Raw genomic sequence first — 16,232 nt, forward strand, 5'->3', positions numbered from 1 at the left:
TGTCATGATCAAACATCACAATAGAAGCAGAAAATCATTTGTTTCCACAAGCAGTCTCCTCCATCATGGAGGACACATGACATTTTACCAAGCTTCCCTCATCTGGATGCTTAAGACCATTAACTCTTTAATCTGGAGACATCCACTGGCCTCCTGAATTCTGCCAGACAGACCCACACCAAGTAGCCATTACCTGATCTGTAACCATACTATCTTTGCTGATTCTAAGCATTAAGTGTTGCTACCACTTTTATTCCATTAAGAGCTAGGCTACAAGCATCCCCACTGAAGTCAATAGGATCCATCTTCCATTTTATTAAGAATCCACATGCAATCTCTATTGTTTCTTTTTTCCTTCTATAATTTGCTGTTCCAAGCCTGCTCATGACTACACTGCAACCTGAATAACCTTTAAAAAGCAATCACAATAAGCTTTTCCAAGACTCATGTCACAGAGCAGCACATATATTTTTCTCCCCCTCAGTCCCTTTCATAGCTGGCAATTACCCACTGCACAACTTATAATTGTACCGTATTTTGCCACTTTTCACAGTACGGGAATACCATGACATTGTACCATATTATTTAGCAGTAGGCATAAACACAGTCCCTGCAAACTAAGATCCACATTTGCTTAACAATACACAAATGCATATCCCTTACTACAGGCTCCTTGCTCACAAATACTCTTTTGCCATAAGGAATGCAATAGCAAACAGTTATACTGTTCATGAATGTTTATTTTTAATTCTCCTTAACAGTTTGCCACACTGATCATAAATGTGATCACTGAGCAATGCAAATCTATTAAAATCAGTGAATACAAGTTTCATTTAAATATGTATATTTACTTCCAAGTAAATATGCACCAAGAACAAGAGAGCCCTAATGGCAGATGACTGTAACCCATTTGATGTCAGAAGTGAGAGGAACTAGGAAGGAAAGCACTTGCTAAATGGAACCATACAAAACTCAAGAGGAGATTGACAGGTAAAGATATTAGAACTTTACCCAGCATAAAAATAACGTCTGCAGTGTGATGGATATATTACTTTCCCACTCATTTCCCAGAATACTCTCATTCAGTTCCCCTTCATTTCCCTGGGTTTTGCTTGAGAGCAACACTAAGATGTCAAAGAGTGCAACACTATCTTTATGGAGAATTGCTGAGCCTGCATTCTTCAGATGAATAAATATTTCATCGATCAGGGAACAGAGAAACCAGTGCAGGATCTTCTGGGCTCAAGATCCTGTTTATATTTGGGATCACATGACAACCCCCTGGGATCCCACAATATTTCCCCCTACACCTTGTGAGAAGATTCAGCCTTTAAAATATTAGCCTTGTGCATTAGAATACAGTTTCATAAGGACAAGGACCTTGCCTTATATATTTTTTAGAAATCAGTGTGAAACAAAGACATTTGGTTTTTGAAAACTTAGCTTTAAAATACCCAGTACCTGGTAATGGAACTCAGAATAATGCTGAGAGAGAGAGTTGGGAACCTGGGTACTGCTATGGTATAGTTATAGTAATTGCCCTCTCCTTGTTCCTTGGGGCCATGGTGGGTTCAAGTTCCATCTTCCCCCATGCTGGACCAACATAGACTTCTGATTTGGATAGGGAACATAGAACAGTGTTGAAGTATATATTTTGCATTAAGAAGAATTCAGCCTCCAGTTAAAAGGATTGCTGTTTGCTGGTCTGGAAAAGACCTCTGCTGGAGACCTTCGAGGAGATGCTGTCAGCCAGAAAAGACAGCACAGTGCTGGGCTAGAAGAAGTTATGATCTGGTTCTGTATAGGTCAGCTTCATATGTTTAATTACAGTGTGCCTGTTGCTGCTCTGACATCTTTAAAACAAGCTATTGTGGTCCAGTGGATGCAGCCCTCTACTGAATGTGGATCTGAACATATGTGGTAAAGTCAAATCTAACTCTAGTTTTAGACTAAGCTCTTCACAACCTACCCTAGTCTGTTGGGCTCTGGACAAGAAATAAATAAAAACTAGCTGGGCTGGGCACAGAGCGTCTGTGCCTCTAATTCTCCCCCCTTCTTCCTCCTCCCTCTTGGTTCTCCCTCTGTTCTCAGCCCCGCTGCTGCCATTTTCGTTCCCCGCCCGCCACAACTTTCTTTCCTCTGCCCGCCCACTGCCGCCATTTTCACCATTTTCTTTCACTGCCCACCGCCATTTTCTCCCCCCACCCTGGCCATTTTCTTTCTCCCTTCGCCCGCAAGCCAGTCAGCCACCACTGCCGCTTTCCTCTCCTCCTGCCAGCAGCTTGCTTGCGAACTCTCGCGAGAGCTGCCACACATGGGATTAGCGACTGGTATGCCTTAGAGAAATAGATAGATAGATAGATAGATATAGGTGAAACTCGGAAAATTAGAATATCGTGCAAAAGTCCATTAATTTCAGTAATGCAAATTAAAAGGTGAAACTGATATATGAGACAGACGCATTACATGCAAAGCGAGATAAGTCAAGCCTTAATTTGTTATCATTGTGATGATCATGGCGTACAGCTCATGAAAACCCCAAATCCACAATCTCAGAAAATTAGAATATTACATGGAACCAAGAAGACAAGGATTGAAGAATAGAACAGTATCGGACCTCTGAAAAGTATAAGCATGCATATGTATTCAGTACTTGGTTTGGGCCCCTTTTGCAGCAATTACTGCCTCAATGCGGCGTGGCATGGATGCTATCAGCCTGTGGCACTGATGAGGTATTATGGAAGACCAGGATGCTTCATTAGCGGCCTTCAGCAATTCTGCATTGTTTGGTCTCATGTCTCTCATCCTTCTCTTGGCAATGCCCCATAGATTCTCTATGGGGTCAGGTCAGGCGAGTTTGCTGGCCAATCAAGCACAGTACACTGTATACTTTTCAGAGGTCCAATATTGTTCTATTCTACAATCCTTGTCTTCTTGGTTCCATGTAATAGTCTAATTTTCTGAGATTGTGGATTTGGGGTTTTCATGAGCTGTACGCCATGATCATCACAATTATAACAAATTAAGGCTTGACTTATCTCGCTTTGCATGTAATGCATCTGTCTCATATATCAGTTTCACCTTTTAATTTGCATTACTGAAATTAATGGACTTTTGCACGATATTCTAATTTTCCAAGTTTCACCTGTAGATATGCATTTCGTATTAAAATATCTAACGGTGAGGGGAGATGCTTCTTAATTTTTTAAATTTGCAGATTGCTTCTGTGTCAATGGGTGGTTTTAAACTTTCAAGCCCAAATAGAGGAGGCAAAGTTTTACAATTACAGTCATACAGATATATTGTAAATACTGGAGGAAAAGTATTGACTATTTTTACTAGTTGCAAAAATAGTCAATTGCAGCATGTTAAGAGCATAAGAAAAGCCCTGCTGGATCAGACCCAAGGCCCATTCAGTCCAGCATCCTGCCTCATACAATGTCCAACCAGGTGTATCTGGGAAGCACACAATCGGGGGAAATAGGTAAACCACTCCCTTTTGCCTAGGGAAGCTAATACCAAATCTCTGGATTTTTAAAAAAGAGAACAGGTCCTATAGAGTTATGGTGAGTGGTGCTTTAGATTGTAGGTGGTTATGTGGTCTGCTAGCACCACATAACTTCTAACAATCTGATTACTTCTATCGGTCTTATTAGGATGTCACTTATCAATTACATTACTGAAATTGTATTGTCTTACAGATGTCCACTAGAGGGAGTACTTGCAGTATGCAGCACAGTTTCTGGGTGAAAGCATTTCCAACAACATAGCTAGGTTTTGATCTGTTTTTCTCCTCAAATTTTGGAAAGGTAAAAGGATAGCCATAGAGTCTTTTCTCTTAAGGCACAGGCCTAAGGGGCGGTGGCATTTTGGAGTAGACGAATGAGGAACTTCCCTTATGATGAGACTTGTTTCACAGAATTAAGGTGACATCTATCTGGAAAAGCAAGAATAAGGTGACCAGGTGCTGAGGAAAACAGGATTATGCTTTGAAGATCATCACTGATTGGTGTAGCTTTTATTCAGCCCTGCATGTCCAACTGGCCAAAACTCTCTTTTCTATACAACCCCTACAGCTATATTCCTATCCTCTTTTGCATCTGATCCCCCATAAGCAAATGATACTGAAGATCCTATATTCAGATCTTCCTTTCCATTTTGCAGCAGAAGATTGTTTCACTAATGTAAAGAAGCATGTAAAGAGCTCTGTTCTCAGGGAAGATGTTCAGGTTCACCTGGGCAATTAAAAAAATATACTCAGGGTGTATCAAAACATGCATTTTTTGAGTAGTTAAGCTGCTGCAGAAGTGCAGGCACTGCTTTTTGTTTGTATATACAATCCTTTCCTCAGGATGAGGCTCAGGCAAATTTTGTTCTGCATATGGGGCAGAAGCTGGCTGTGCATTGGGTTGATTAGTTGGAAATCTGTGATGTCACAAACCACCACTCCTAACTTTTCAAAAATTATGTGTGATTTCAATAAGGCACCAGTGAAATTGAAGACTGGATACGTTAGCAAGCATCTTAAATTAAAAAACAACCAAAAAACCACATACAACAACCTTTCAAACAAACATTACCACTATACGCAGTAATATTGGGGACATGGTGAGAATGCACCTGGTTCAACTTCACTAAAGGATGTGCTGGTGCAATTTTGACACATTGCCTGTGAGGGCAGTAAAGGCCCATACTAGCAAGCTGGAAGGGCAGAAAAGAAGCCCCATCTGCTTGGGTGCTCTCTCGCCCCCCTCTGGCACTGCCCTGGCTGTACCTGAGCGGTGCAGGCTAGTCATTTGTCCAGTAGGGGAGGGAAATCCCCAGTCCTGGTCATTCACCCATTTGGCGGCTTCCCCTCCCCTATGAGCTCGAGGAGCTCCATACATGCATCCAATTGTTCTGTTATGACAGTGTTCTAGGCAAACCTAAGTTCCTGTGGACTCAGATCCACCATCCAGAGAATTCCAGGTGGTCTGTTAGGAGCAGGCCAAGCAGAATGAGTGAGGAAGCCAACAATCTGAACCACCTCTACTTTTCCTTAGCTACTAATGACAAATTAACACAGTGGGCCTTGGGAATTAGTTGTTGCTATGGAAACAGCCTTGATCTGGAGAGATAACTTCAAATTGCCGCTGTTAATCTGTAATGTGCTAATTAAAACAACATTTTAGAATGTAGATTACATTTAATTTTCAGGCATTTCCCCTGAACGTATTAATTTTTTTTAAAACTGTTTCAACAAAGTGTGTGTATGTTTACACATACACACATAAAAATAATATGTTCTAAAAAAGCAATGTATTTTTAAGAACCAGTGGGTGGGGGGAGAGAGAGAGTTGAGAGCTGAGGCAAGTGTTACGCTCGGTCTCGTTTTTTTCTTTGCCCTTGGATAGTGAAAAGAGTTGCAGCCTTGGACAAAAGGAGTAAGGTATAGCCAACCAATGTGTCACTAAATTGCCAGCATTCAGGGGAGTGATTCTGAGATGAGGGCTGGGGAAAAACAGCCATAACAATCTAATGAGAATTGGGGGATGGAGGTTGAAACGCCACTCCAATTCAATATTATGCGTCAGAGTAGAAAGATGCAGTCCCAATGTAACTGTATTTTATGTAAGCTGTCCTGGGGATCCTTCTGGATTGAAAGGCAAGGTAGAAATCAATAAACAAATCAAAACCCATCGCACATGTGATTCAATTGCTGACAAAAAGTGGGTAAGGTTACAGCTTTTAGAATTCAATTTTTTAATTTCCTAGGTATATTCATATTTATTTCCAATATCTATATCCCAGCTTTCAGTTTAAAAATTAAATAAATCCCCCAAGTCCACAATGGTATTTGTATTGAATCATCACCATTGACCCAAAGCTGATTGATCCTCATAGCAAAGTGTGTTTGATTCCTACATTTTCCACCCTGACATCACATACAACAAAGTTTCCAAAGCACTTTACATAGATATATATAAATAAATAGACTTCCTGTTCCCAAAGAGATCACAATCTAAAAAAGAAACATAAGATAGACACTGGCAACAGCCACTGGAGGGATGCTATGCTGGGGATGGATAGGGCCAGTTGCTCTCCCCCTGCTCAATAAAGAGAATCACCACTTTTAAAAAGTGTGTCTTTGCTCAGTTAGAAGGGGTTAACATGGTCTGAAATATATCGATAGTTGAGTTCCTATTCCAAAATCAGGATTTTGTTCAGGGGTTTTTAGCAATGGTATCGAGAGACATATCCTTTAAAAGGAAGCATTGATATGCAATATAGAAAGAGTAGTTGATGCTCCTTTGGACTTCTGGCAAAAGGCGTACCAGTCCATTGTCCAACTGCTTCCGCTCCAGTATCTGGTTCTCTTGAGTGAGTTCTACTCATATGATACTTGGGCAGATGTCAGACAGAAAGGAAAACTGGACCTGACTACAGCAGGGAAGGCCACCGAATGGCGCAGTGGGAAATGACTTGCTTAGCAAGCATGAGGTTGCCGGTTCGAATCCCCACTGGTATGCTTCCCAGACTATGTGAAACACCTATATCGGGCAGCAGCGATATAGGAAAAGGCTGAAAGGCATCATCTCATATTGTGTGGGAGATGGCAATGGTAAATCCCTCCTGTATTCTACCAAAGAAAAAACACAGGGCTCTGTGGTCACCAGGAGTCGACACCGACTCAATGGCATACATTACTTTACAGCAGGGGTGAGTTAACTGCTGTACAGACATACAGCAGAACTTAGCAGTATTCAGTTCTCAGGTGTGGATTTTGATTTGGGCTAAGTGGTGGCAGATTGAAGTTAAGGCCTTTGACCTCCCCAACTCTGAAGGTAAGGACAGAGCTTGTTGCTATCCCTTACCTGTCTGTCTCCGGTCCTTTTTGGCTCTTACCATGTGGTGATTATTACCATTTCCTCCACACTGCTACCATGCTAAGTATATTGTAGGGCCACCATGTTTCATTTCGTACCTTAGGCATTTAAAATATTCTACACATGTTTGCATAGTACTTCTGCATAGGAATTCTGGGAAGAAGAAGATGGCAGTAGGGACCAGAACAGGGACATTAATAAAGTGGCGGACGCATCATCCTTATATGCTGGAGCTCAGCTGTACAGCATCAGCTGCTATCGATTTGGACTCGCATTTTTCTAATTGGGCCTTACATGCAGTCCTTACATGATTCAAGGGGATCCGTGATCAGAAAACTCCAGACCTGATTCTTTGCCATTGCTCAGTTGGTATTCTTCCAGCATAATTCTTCTGGTACTAAATAAAATGCACAATGTAAAGCTGTGGTAACAAAATGTTAAATCAAGCCCAGTAAGTGAATGCTTATCCAGGGGAAACAGCTGCCAAAAACGTGGTATTCATCTTGTTTTCCGTGCATAGTAATGAAGCCTGCACTAATCTCTGAAATCAGATATTTCTTGGGGGGGGTGGTGGGAATACAAAAGAGATAAACAAAACTTTAAGTCATATGAAAATGCTTCTGATTTCTGACGTAAAGGGAGAGCACAACCCACAGGTACTAGTGATAAAATGCTACTGAGATTGCAGACAAATGGGTTGAAAGGTCATTTTAAGACTTTTTTTGGTGCCCCTGTGTGAGCTACTTAATATAACTGCTTGGTGTACTTAGACATCATAAACTAGAGTATAAATCTGTATTTCTAATCATGTTTAGAAGAAATATGTACATTTATAACAATTGCAGAAGTAAGCTGCTGAATGTAACCTGTCCTTCCAGGGAGATGCTCGCATCCAAATGAATTAGCAACATGGCCATTTAATGGTAGCGTGTGTTATGGATCACTGAAGACATAAAAGGCTCTCTTTGTTTAAGTGACTTGGTAAGGAGCCACTCTGCTGGTTCACAGCAGGTTGAATTTCTGGGTTTGCTATTATTGGGGAATTTATGTGAAATTTGAGTTTGGCATCCTTGCTGAAAAGACAGGAATGAGATAGGAGTTGCTGGGCAGGGGCATTCTCTGTGTGTAGTTGTACTGTAAGCTTTGTAACCTTCCAGGGGTGTAGGGGCTTGGTGATGTAAAATGCAGGGACTTGAGAATGTCAAATACTTTTTCAGCTTTGAGGCTAAAAATATATGTTGTCTAATTTGATGCAGGCTCCCATAAATTTAAAGTATTTCCTGGCCCTGACAAGGCTAGAAGCCAGGCGAAGAATTTTGCTCTGTTGGAGAGCATGAAGGGATAAGGCATGTTAAGGACAGTGTGGAGATGGTAGCTAGAGTTTGCATATGTATGTCTACGCATGCAAGGCAATGGAGAGCAGCAAGAGCCCTATTCAGACATTACATTGTATGTGCATTTAGATGTCTGTACACATGTACATGTTTTGAGGTGAATGATTGCACATGTGTTCTTTCAGAAGTGAACCTGGATATTGACCAGTGTTCCCTCTAACAGGGATTCCCAGATGTTGATGATTACAACTCCCATAACCCCCAAGCAAAAGCCATTGCAGCTGGGGATTCTGGGAGTTGTAGTCAACATTATCTTGGAATCCCTGTTAGAGGAGACACTGGTACCAACCCTCTCAAATGCAGGGTACAGATAGGAAGCTTACTGTTGTATGTGCGTTGAACATAACAGGGCCTCACAGACAACTATTTTGGGCTTGGTAGGAGGATAGGCCTGTGTTTCCCTCATGAGAGACAGACAAGCAGAAGTGTTGTTAGTGTTAGCAAATCCACTGAGCAGATAAGCAGCACCCACACATCGGCCATGCCTGGAATCAGGAGCAGCAAGCCTGCCCTGCTGTGGAAGGTCGTCTAGGCATGCTCCCACTATACTGGCATGCATCGCACCACCAGTAAATTGAGAAACACTCATAACATCAGCAGCTTCCCCACAATTGGGCAAGAAAGGTCATGTGATCAATGCTGCCATGCTGAGAATCCTCAAACATTTCCATCATGTCTCGGGACACAGCAGCTTCACCCTGCAGCACACTGGTAGGTGCAGCCCTTGGAGACAGTCCTTAACTGTTTAGTTGTGCTCCCATTGGCAAAAGAAGTCACAAACTCCAAGCCACCCCAGGATCATGAGGCACGGGTGACTGGGAGGGTGGGAAGCACTGTAACTGGACAGGTGGCCTATCAGTTCAATCAGAGTCCACACACACACACACACCACATCCAGGTGGGATTAGGCAAATTCAACCCCCATCAAATCCAACATCCCATCAATCTGGGATGATCAGATCAGACATTATTTGCAGTCATAGACCAGAAAAAGAGATACAATACAAATACAATGGAGCACACTGCTCTCAACTATGGCAAATACCAAATAAATCACGATTACAAATTATTATTGTTGTTGCCCCTTTATCCACTGATCTACAATAGTTAATCAACATTCTCAGGCATTGATAGAGTGTCAAGATGTTTCACGATGGATTTTACAAGCCACCGTGCAAAATTTAGCAATACCCCCTGGGATGTACCTGTTTGCCTGAGTGCTGTGGAAATGGGGCCACTGGCATGGGAGTGGGTTGGCGCTTGCCCTCACCACTGAGCAGCCCGGTGGGAATCCACCCTTCGCCCATCACCCACCATGGCCTCAAAGGACATCCCAGGCAACAGACGCGGGTCATCCCTAGTAGCTTCTTACACCCATGCTGGCCCTGCACATAGGTGGTTGCCTTGCCAATTCATTAGGCATCCACCATGACCCCCACAATGAATTTCCATCATTCCCTTTTTTAAGGCTTGTCCATATCCTCACCGTGTGCTGATTGCTGACAGGAGGTGCATGCCTCTGCTATTGCGGTTGCAAAGAAAGCAAAGGATTCCCCCCTGCCGCATGGCTGCTGCATAATGGCCCTGACCAATGGCACAGTGGTACCTGACAGCAGGGCATAGACAGCTGTGTTGATTTGCAGCCCATGGGGATGCCATGGAATGGGTTCAGTCCCCCGATGCAGCGGCACAGGCAAGGAGGAAAGGCCACACGTCCAGCAGCTCCGGGGTGCCCAGCCCACCCAACGGGCCATATCAACTGCCCAGCAGAGCCAGTCCATCACCTGACAGTCAATAGTGACCTTGCAGCACACAAGAAGCAGTCCCATGATAAGGGGAAAGCATTTACTCTGCATCAGGGACTGCTACCTGGTGGGTGCAGGGGTGGCTTGGTTCACTGTCTCCCCTGCAGCCTCAGCATGGTAGAAATGTCCTTTGAAGCTCTGCTCATTGGGCAACACTGCCCTGTCCCCATGTGCTGCCGTGGGGACCCTGCACCATGACAAGTGCTAGGATGGGGTGTGCCCAGCTCCCACTGACGTTCTCTCAGCCCACCCTGCACCTGGCAGTTATGGGAGGAGCTCCTTGTTGTTGTTGTTATTATTATTATTTTACATTTATATCCCGCTCTTCCTCCAAGGAGCCCAGAGCAGTGTACTACATACTTGATTTTCACTTCCACAACAACCCTGCGACGTAGGTTAGGCTGAGAGAGAAGTGACTGGCCCAGAGTCACCCAGCTAGTTTTATGGCTGAATGGGGATTTGAACTCCGGTCTCCCCGGTCCTACTCCAGCATTCTAACCACTACACCACGCTGGCTCATAACTTGAACTGGATCCCACCGAAAGATTTAGGAGCTAGACAGTGGACCCTTGACAAAATTACTGGACTCAGTGACAGACATTGTGGAGGGGGAGGGTAAATGGGCTTCTCTTATCCCCTTATAAGTAACACTTAGATCAGAAGCGGGGCTACCTGAAACAAATGAAAGTTTATTAAATCTGCTTCTGAATGTCTTAGTCAAGGCAACACAGTTAAATTTCTAGGCATCATGGCTCCTTGGCACATGGGATTTGCTAACTGAGCAATCCCTACTAACTGAGCAAAGAGGCACCTTTTTAAAGTGGTGATTCTCTTGATTTAGCAGGGGGAGAGCAACTGGCCCTATCCATCCACAGCACAGCATCCTTCCAGTGGTTGTTGCTGGTATCTGTCTTTTCTTTTCTTTTCTTTTCTTTTCTTTTCTTTTCTTTTCTTTTCTTTTCTTTTCTTTTCTTTTCTGATTGTGAACCCTTTGGGGACAGGGAGCCACTTTTAAAATATATATATATATATCTGTGTAAACCACTTTGAAAACTTTAGTTGAAAAGTGGTATATAAATATTCATTGTATTGTATTGTATTTGTCAGCCTTTGCCATCAAGGGCTCCATTAGGGGTTGCTGAGCAGTGGCTATTCCACTGATTGGTGAGGAACTGCTTGGATGGTGGCAAAGGGGGGGACATCTTGCCCCAATAATTAATGACCTGGTAAAATAAAGGTAAAGTGTGTCATCAAGTCAATGACAGCTCCTGGCGACCACAGTCCTGTGGTTGTCTTTGGGAGAATACAGGAGGGGTTTACCATTGCCTCCTCCCACATAGTATAAGATGATGTCTTTCAGCATCTTCCTATATTGCTGCTGCCCGATATAGGTGTTGCCCATAGTCTGGAAATATACCCCAATAATTCATGACCTGAGGAGAGACATAGCCCAAGGCCTTGCAGAGGTCATTTGAGCATGCGTGGCGGCAGGCAAAATGGCCACCATGCCGAATAACAGAGGCCTGAACAAGCCAAAAAGGATTATTTTATGGGCTGCGGCAGTGATAAACAAGGCTGGCGGGGGAGGGGGAAAACCCCAGCCTTTAGGAAGCCCCCCGAAGGGGCTAAGAGATACTATTTTTTTTAAAAAACATTTTTTAAAAAAAATCACGAACTGGTGCAGGGGTTTGGTTCCAGTCTGGCCGGGGGGGGGGGGGGTTGGTTTGACCCCGAACCGCCAAACCAGTTCGCACATCCCTAATACCCGCTGGTGTGTTTCCCAGAATATGAGAAACTCCTATATTGGGCAGCAACGATATAGGAAGGTGCTGAAAGATATCATCTCATACTGTGCAGGAGAAGGCAATGGTAAACTCCTCCTGTATTCTACCAAGAAAACTGCATGGCTCTGTGGTCACCAGGAGTCAACAACACTGACTTGACAGCACAACCTTTTTTCCTAACTCAAGAGCTGGGGCCTGGAGAGTTGTACCTGACTGTATCTCTTCCCTAGCTGTAGCCCTGTTTTCAATTCACTCTATAATACCATGTTTTGGCTTGCGAATGCATCTGCTGATGTCTGTGTCTTAATCACAGCTTGTGTATATACAGTCACTTTACAATCTATATAAAAGAGTGTTAATTAATTATGCATGGAGCAGAGAGAGTGGACAGAGAGAAATTTTTCTCCTTTTCTTACAACACCAGAACCAGGGGTTATTCCATGAAACTGAAGCCAACAAAAGGAAGTACTTTTTCACACAGCACGGAATTAATCTATAGAATTCTCAGACACAGAATGTGGTCATTGTCAGTAGCTTGGATGGCTTTAAAATGGACTTAAACACATTCACAGAGGACAGGTATATCAATGGTTACTAGTCTGATGGCTATTGGCTACCTCCAGCCTCAGAGGCAAGATGCCTCTCAATAACAGTTGCAGGGGAGCAACAGCGAGAGAAAGGGTGTGCCCTCACCTCTTGTCTGTGGGCTTCTCAGAGGCATCTGGTGGGCCACTGTGTGAAACAGGATGCTGAACTGGATGGGCCTTGGGTCTGATCCAGCAGGACTGTTCTTATGTTCTTATTTGCTATTCTGATTCAGTAGTTCCTTGGCAATGTACAGTGTGTGGGCGGGGGGAGGGGGCAGAGGAGAAACCAAAACACACACACCTCCTTGCCCTTAAGAGCTTCTCTAATCACAGAGAAAGGATTTCTGAAAGTATTTCTCTTTTCACATGAAAATATTTTCTTCTATAACCCTCCTCTATATTTAAGGAAATGCGGAAGCCTCCGCCTCCAGGAATTCAGCACACATCACACTGCACACTGAGCTCTGATTAGGACAGACTGTGAATGGAAAACGATTTTTCCAAAAGTTATTACTATCATAAAATTTAGTAAACATGTTTGTTTAAAATATGCTCATAATAAAAACTAACCAATTAAAGGTAGCAAATGTGGCCTTCATGAAATATGCTGGAAATGATAGGTTGATTTGCCCTACCTTAAAGTTTTCTGATGATATAGGTATATAGATATATTTATTATCTATCTATCTATCTAATACACTAAGGTCTTATGTGGCAAGCCCCGCCCCCACTGCAACCACAACCAGTGAGCGGGGCTTTCATGTACAACCTGGTGGGCCCAGGGAAGGAGCTTTCGCCACCATCTCCACCGCTAGCACCCTACCGTTGCTCCATCCTGCACAGAGGGCCGAGTGGGGGGAAGAAATGGGTGAGGGGGAGAGGAACGGGTGAATGGCGAGCAGAGGGAGAGAGAACTCCCAAATGGCGAGCGGGAGGGAGGGAGGGCAAAGAGTGAGCCATGAGTGTGTGTGGGGGGAGAAAGGAACGAGTGGGGGGAAGTAACAGCCAAAAGGCAAGTGGGGGGGGAGCAACTGCTGAACGGCGAGTGGGGGGGGAGAGCAAAGGGCAAGTGGCGAGAAGGGGGAAAGCTCAAAGGGCGAGCAGGGGGGAGCAATGGCCAAGCGAAGTCTCCGGGTGGAGGAAGCCGAGCTGGGGGGAAAGGCCAAGCAAGGGGGCCTTCTAGGCCTTCTGCTGTACCACCAAGTCTTGGGGGTGGGGAAGGCTGAGTGTACTAGCGCACAGATGCGCTGTGTGGGTTCAGCTTCTTATATATTATTTACTTATATTATCATTTAATATAGATAGGTAGATAAACTATATCTATATAGTTTAACTTCTTTTTGTACAGATACATGAACCCTACATATATTTTGGCAAGTTCATCTCTACCAGTTTGTTTATAATTTTCTGTTCATCTTCTCTCATTTTTATTTCTTCTTATTTAATACATTTCAAGATATATCTCTTGGTGCTGTAATGTTGATATTGGCAAAACCCAATTTAATTTTTTACAATATCCCCAGAATGCTAACTAACATTTTGTAATTTTTCTTCTCAGAATAGTCCTCCAAGAAGCTATGTATATTTGGCTCTTGCTGAGGGCCAAACTAAAATGGCCCAATATTATAAGGAGTATCTAGTGGAAATAAATTACCATAAAACTAAAATCAAGATCTTTGCCAAAAGACAAAAGACATAAACCTGGTGTATAAATGGGTACGCAGCTGAACAGGTCTCATGCTTCAAATACCTGGAGATGATCTTTCATGCTTCCAGTACTAGGAAGGCTCATGGAAGCTATGTTGCCCAAAATGCTCAGAGGACACTGCTGCCATCCTAAAATTCTTCCGGACAAGAGGAGGCCAATACACTTCTCCAGTGCTCAGCTGGGCCCTTTTTCCAACTTCACCTCTCTGGATTTTGTCCAGTCCAAATTTCTGACCGTGTACCAGAGTCCCCGGTGTGTCTCTAATGCCAATCTTTGATTGGAGACAGGCTTGATGAAAGTGGAGGCTGGAGTATGATTGACCATACTCAACTACTGGCTAAGCCTATTCCTCTTCCCAATGAACCTAGCCCCCACCCATGTGGTAGGATGGCCATAAATCTACATGGAAACAAACCTTCCTGGCAAAACTATCATTACTTGGGCTCTCCCCTCCCTCTCTACTTTCCCTAGGTTACGAGCAGGCCAGAACACTCCTTAAACAGTGCACAACAGATGCAGAGAGCCAAAGTTAGTCAGGCAGGGCTCCAAACTTCCCTATCATTATAAATCTAAGCTATATAACAACAACTGCTGTTTATCTTATGCAGCTAGAAGCCTCTAACCATAGAAGGGCCTTCACTTTAGCTTCTTGTAGTGCCCTCCCTTCTGCTGTGTTAGATGTAAGATAGAGGAAGATCTCCTTTACGGAACGTCTGTGCCCCTGTGATGCCAGCCAGGTTGAAACCACCAAGCACATCCTCCTTTACAGCTCACTTTACAGAGACATGGACAATACACTAATTCTTCCATTACCTATCATGGTGATAGGCTGCTAAGACCAATTTTACATCTCCCTATTACTCTTTGACTGAAACTCCTTTATAACACACAATGTTGCCAAGTTCTGCATAGCAGCGTGCCAGATTCATCAAGGTCTAACCGCCAGCAAGAGTGAACCTGGCCTGACACAGCTCATACCTGTATTGTTGCCTCTAATTTCCAGTTACTTAGTTTTATAGCTCTCATATATATATATTTTATTAATATATGCTATTAATGTCATAGTTGTTAACGTTATAGCTTCTATGTTCCTCCTACCTCATGCTGGTCAAAGACCAAAACAAATGCATTGACTGAAAATGTATTCGTTAATTAACAACTTTGAAGCAACAGCCTATCCCCCCCACCTCCCACAGCTAGCCTTCCTAATATTTATAATTTTTGTCTGTCCACATTATGGTGAATATATTTTGCATTTATATCTGACTCTCTTGCTCCAGAGATTTTGTGTAGCTGCAGCACTGCAGCCTCTAGATGGTGCTCAGTCTCAAAGCAATTAGTTTGCAATGAGGAGAAAGTGGAGGGGTAGCATATTATCTAAAAAGTGGGGCTGCAGCTGACCTTCTGAACTACATAATAAATTCTTGGAATAAGATTAATATGGAACAGTTCTTTGCTTGGTTTTGTATTATTCATCTTACTGCATTAAAATATGCAACTTTGCCACTTTATCATTTGGTTCCCCCTATTAAATATTGCAATATCTGAATAAAAATGTGATATTAGGGATAATTGAAACAACAAGTCCTTGTTGCTAAACGGATGAATTCTAGTGGAAATTTTTTTTTTTTTTTTTGCAGAATTATTTTACAAGCAATAAGGGAACACTTTTTTCAACACCCCCATCAACTTTTCACAGGAGACTTCTATCTGATACTGGGTTGTATCCAAAGAAAGTTAGTTATGAGTCTCCTTGAAATTAATGGAACTCAGGTTAGTCCCAGCTAACTTGTCTCACTGATTTCTAGTGAGAGAACTAGTGGTGACTAATGTTTTTTGGAAACAACCCGATATATATTTTCTTTCTATGATACAACAATTATGTATCTTATCAAGGGACTGATTCATGCTTGCAGCCTATCCCCTAGGGTTCTTCACTTTTTATAAGCAATTAGTTCTTTTTTTAAAAAAATTAATCTAATTAATTGACTAAAGGTTGCAGCCCTACTGTCACTGAATGCATGCTTGCATAGAACTGAAAATATAATAAGCCTAACACAGAGCTCACCAAACTTCTTGCTCTTAATT

The sequence above is a fragment of the Hemicordylus capensis genome, chromosome 6 (assembly GCF_027244095.1).
Source record: "Hemicordylus capensis ecotype Gifberg chromosome 6, rHemCap1.1.pri, whole genome shotgun sequence".
Classification (NCBI taxonomy): domain Eukaryota; kingdom Metazoa; phylum Chordata; class Lepidosauria; order Squamata; family Cordylidae; genus Hemicordylus; species Hemicordylus capensis.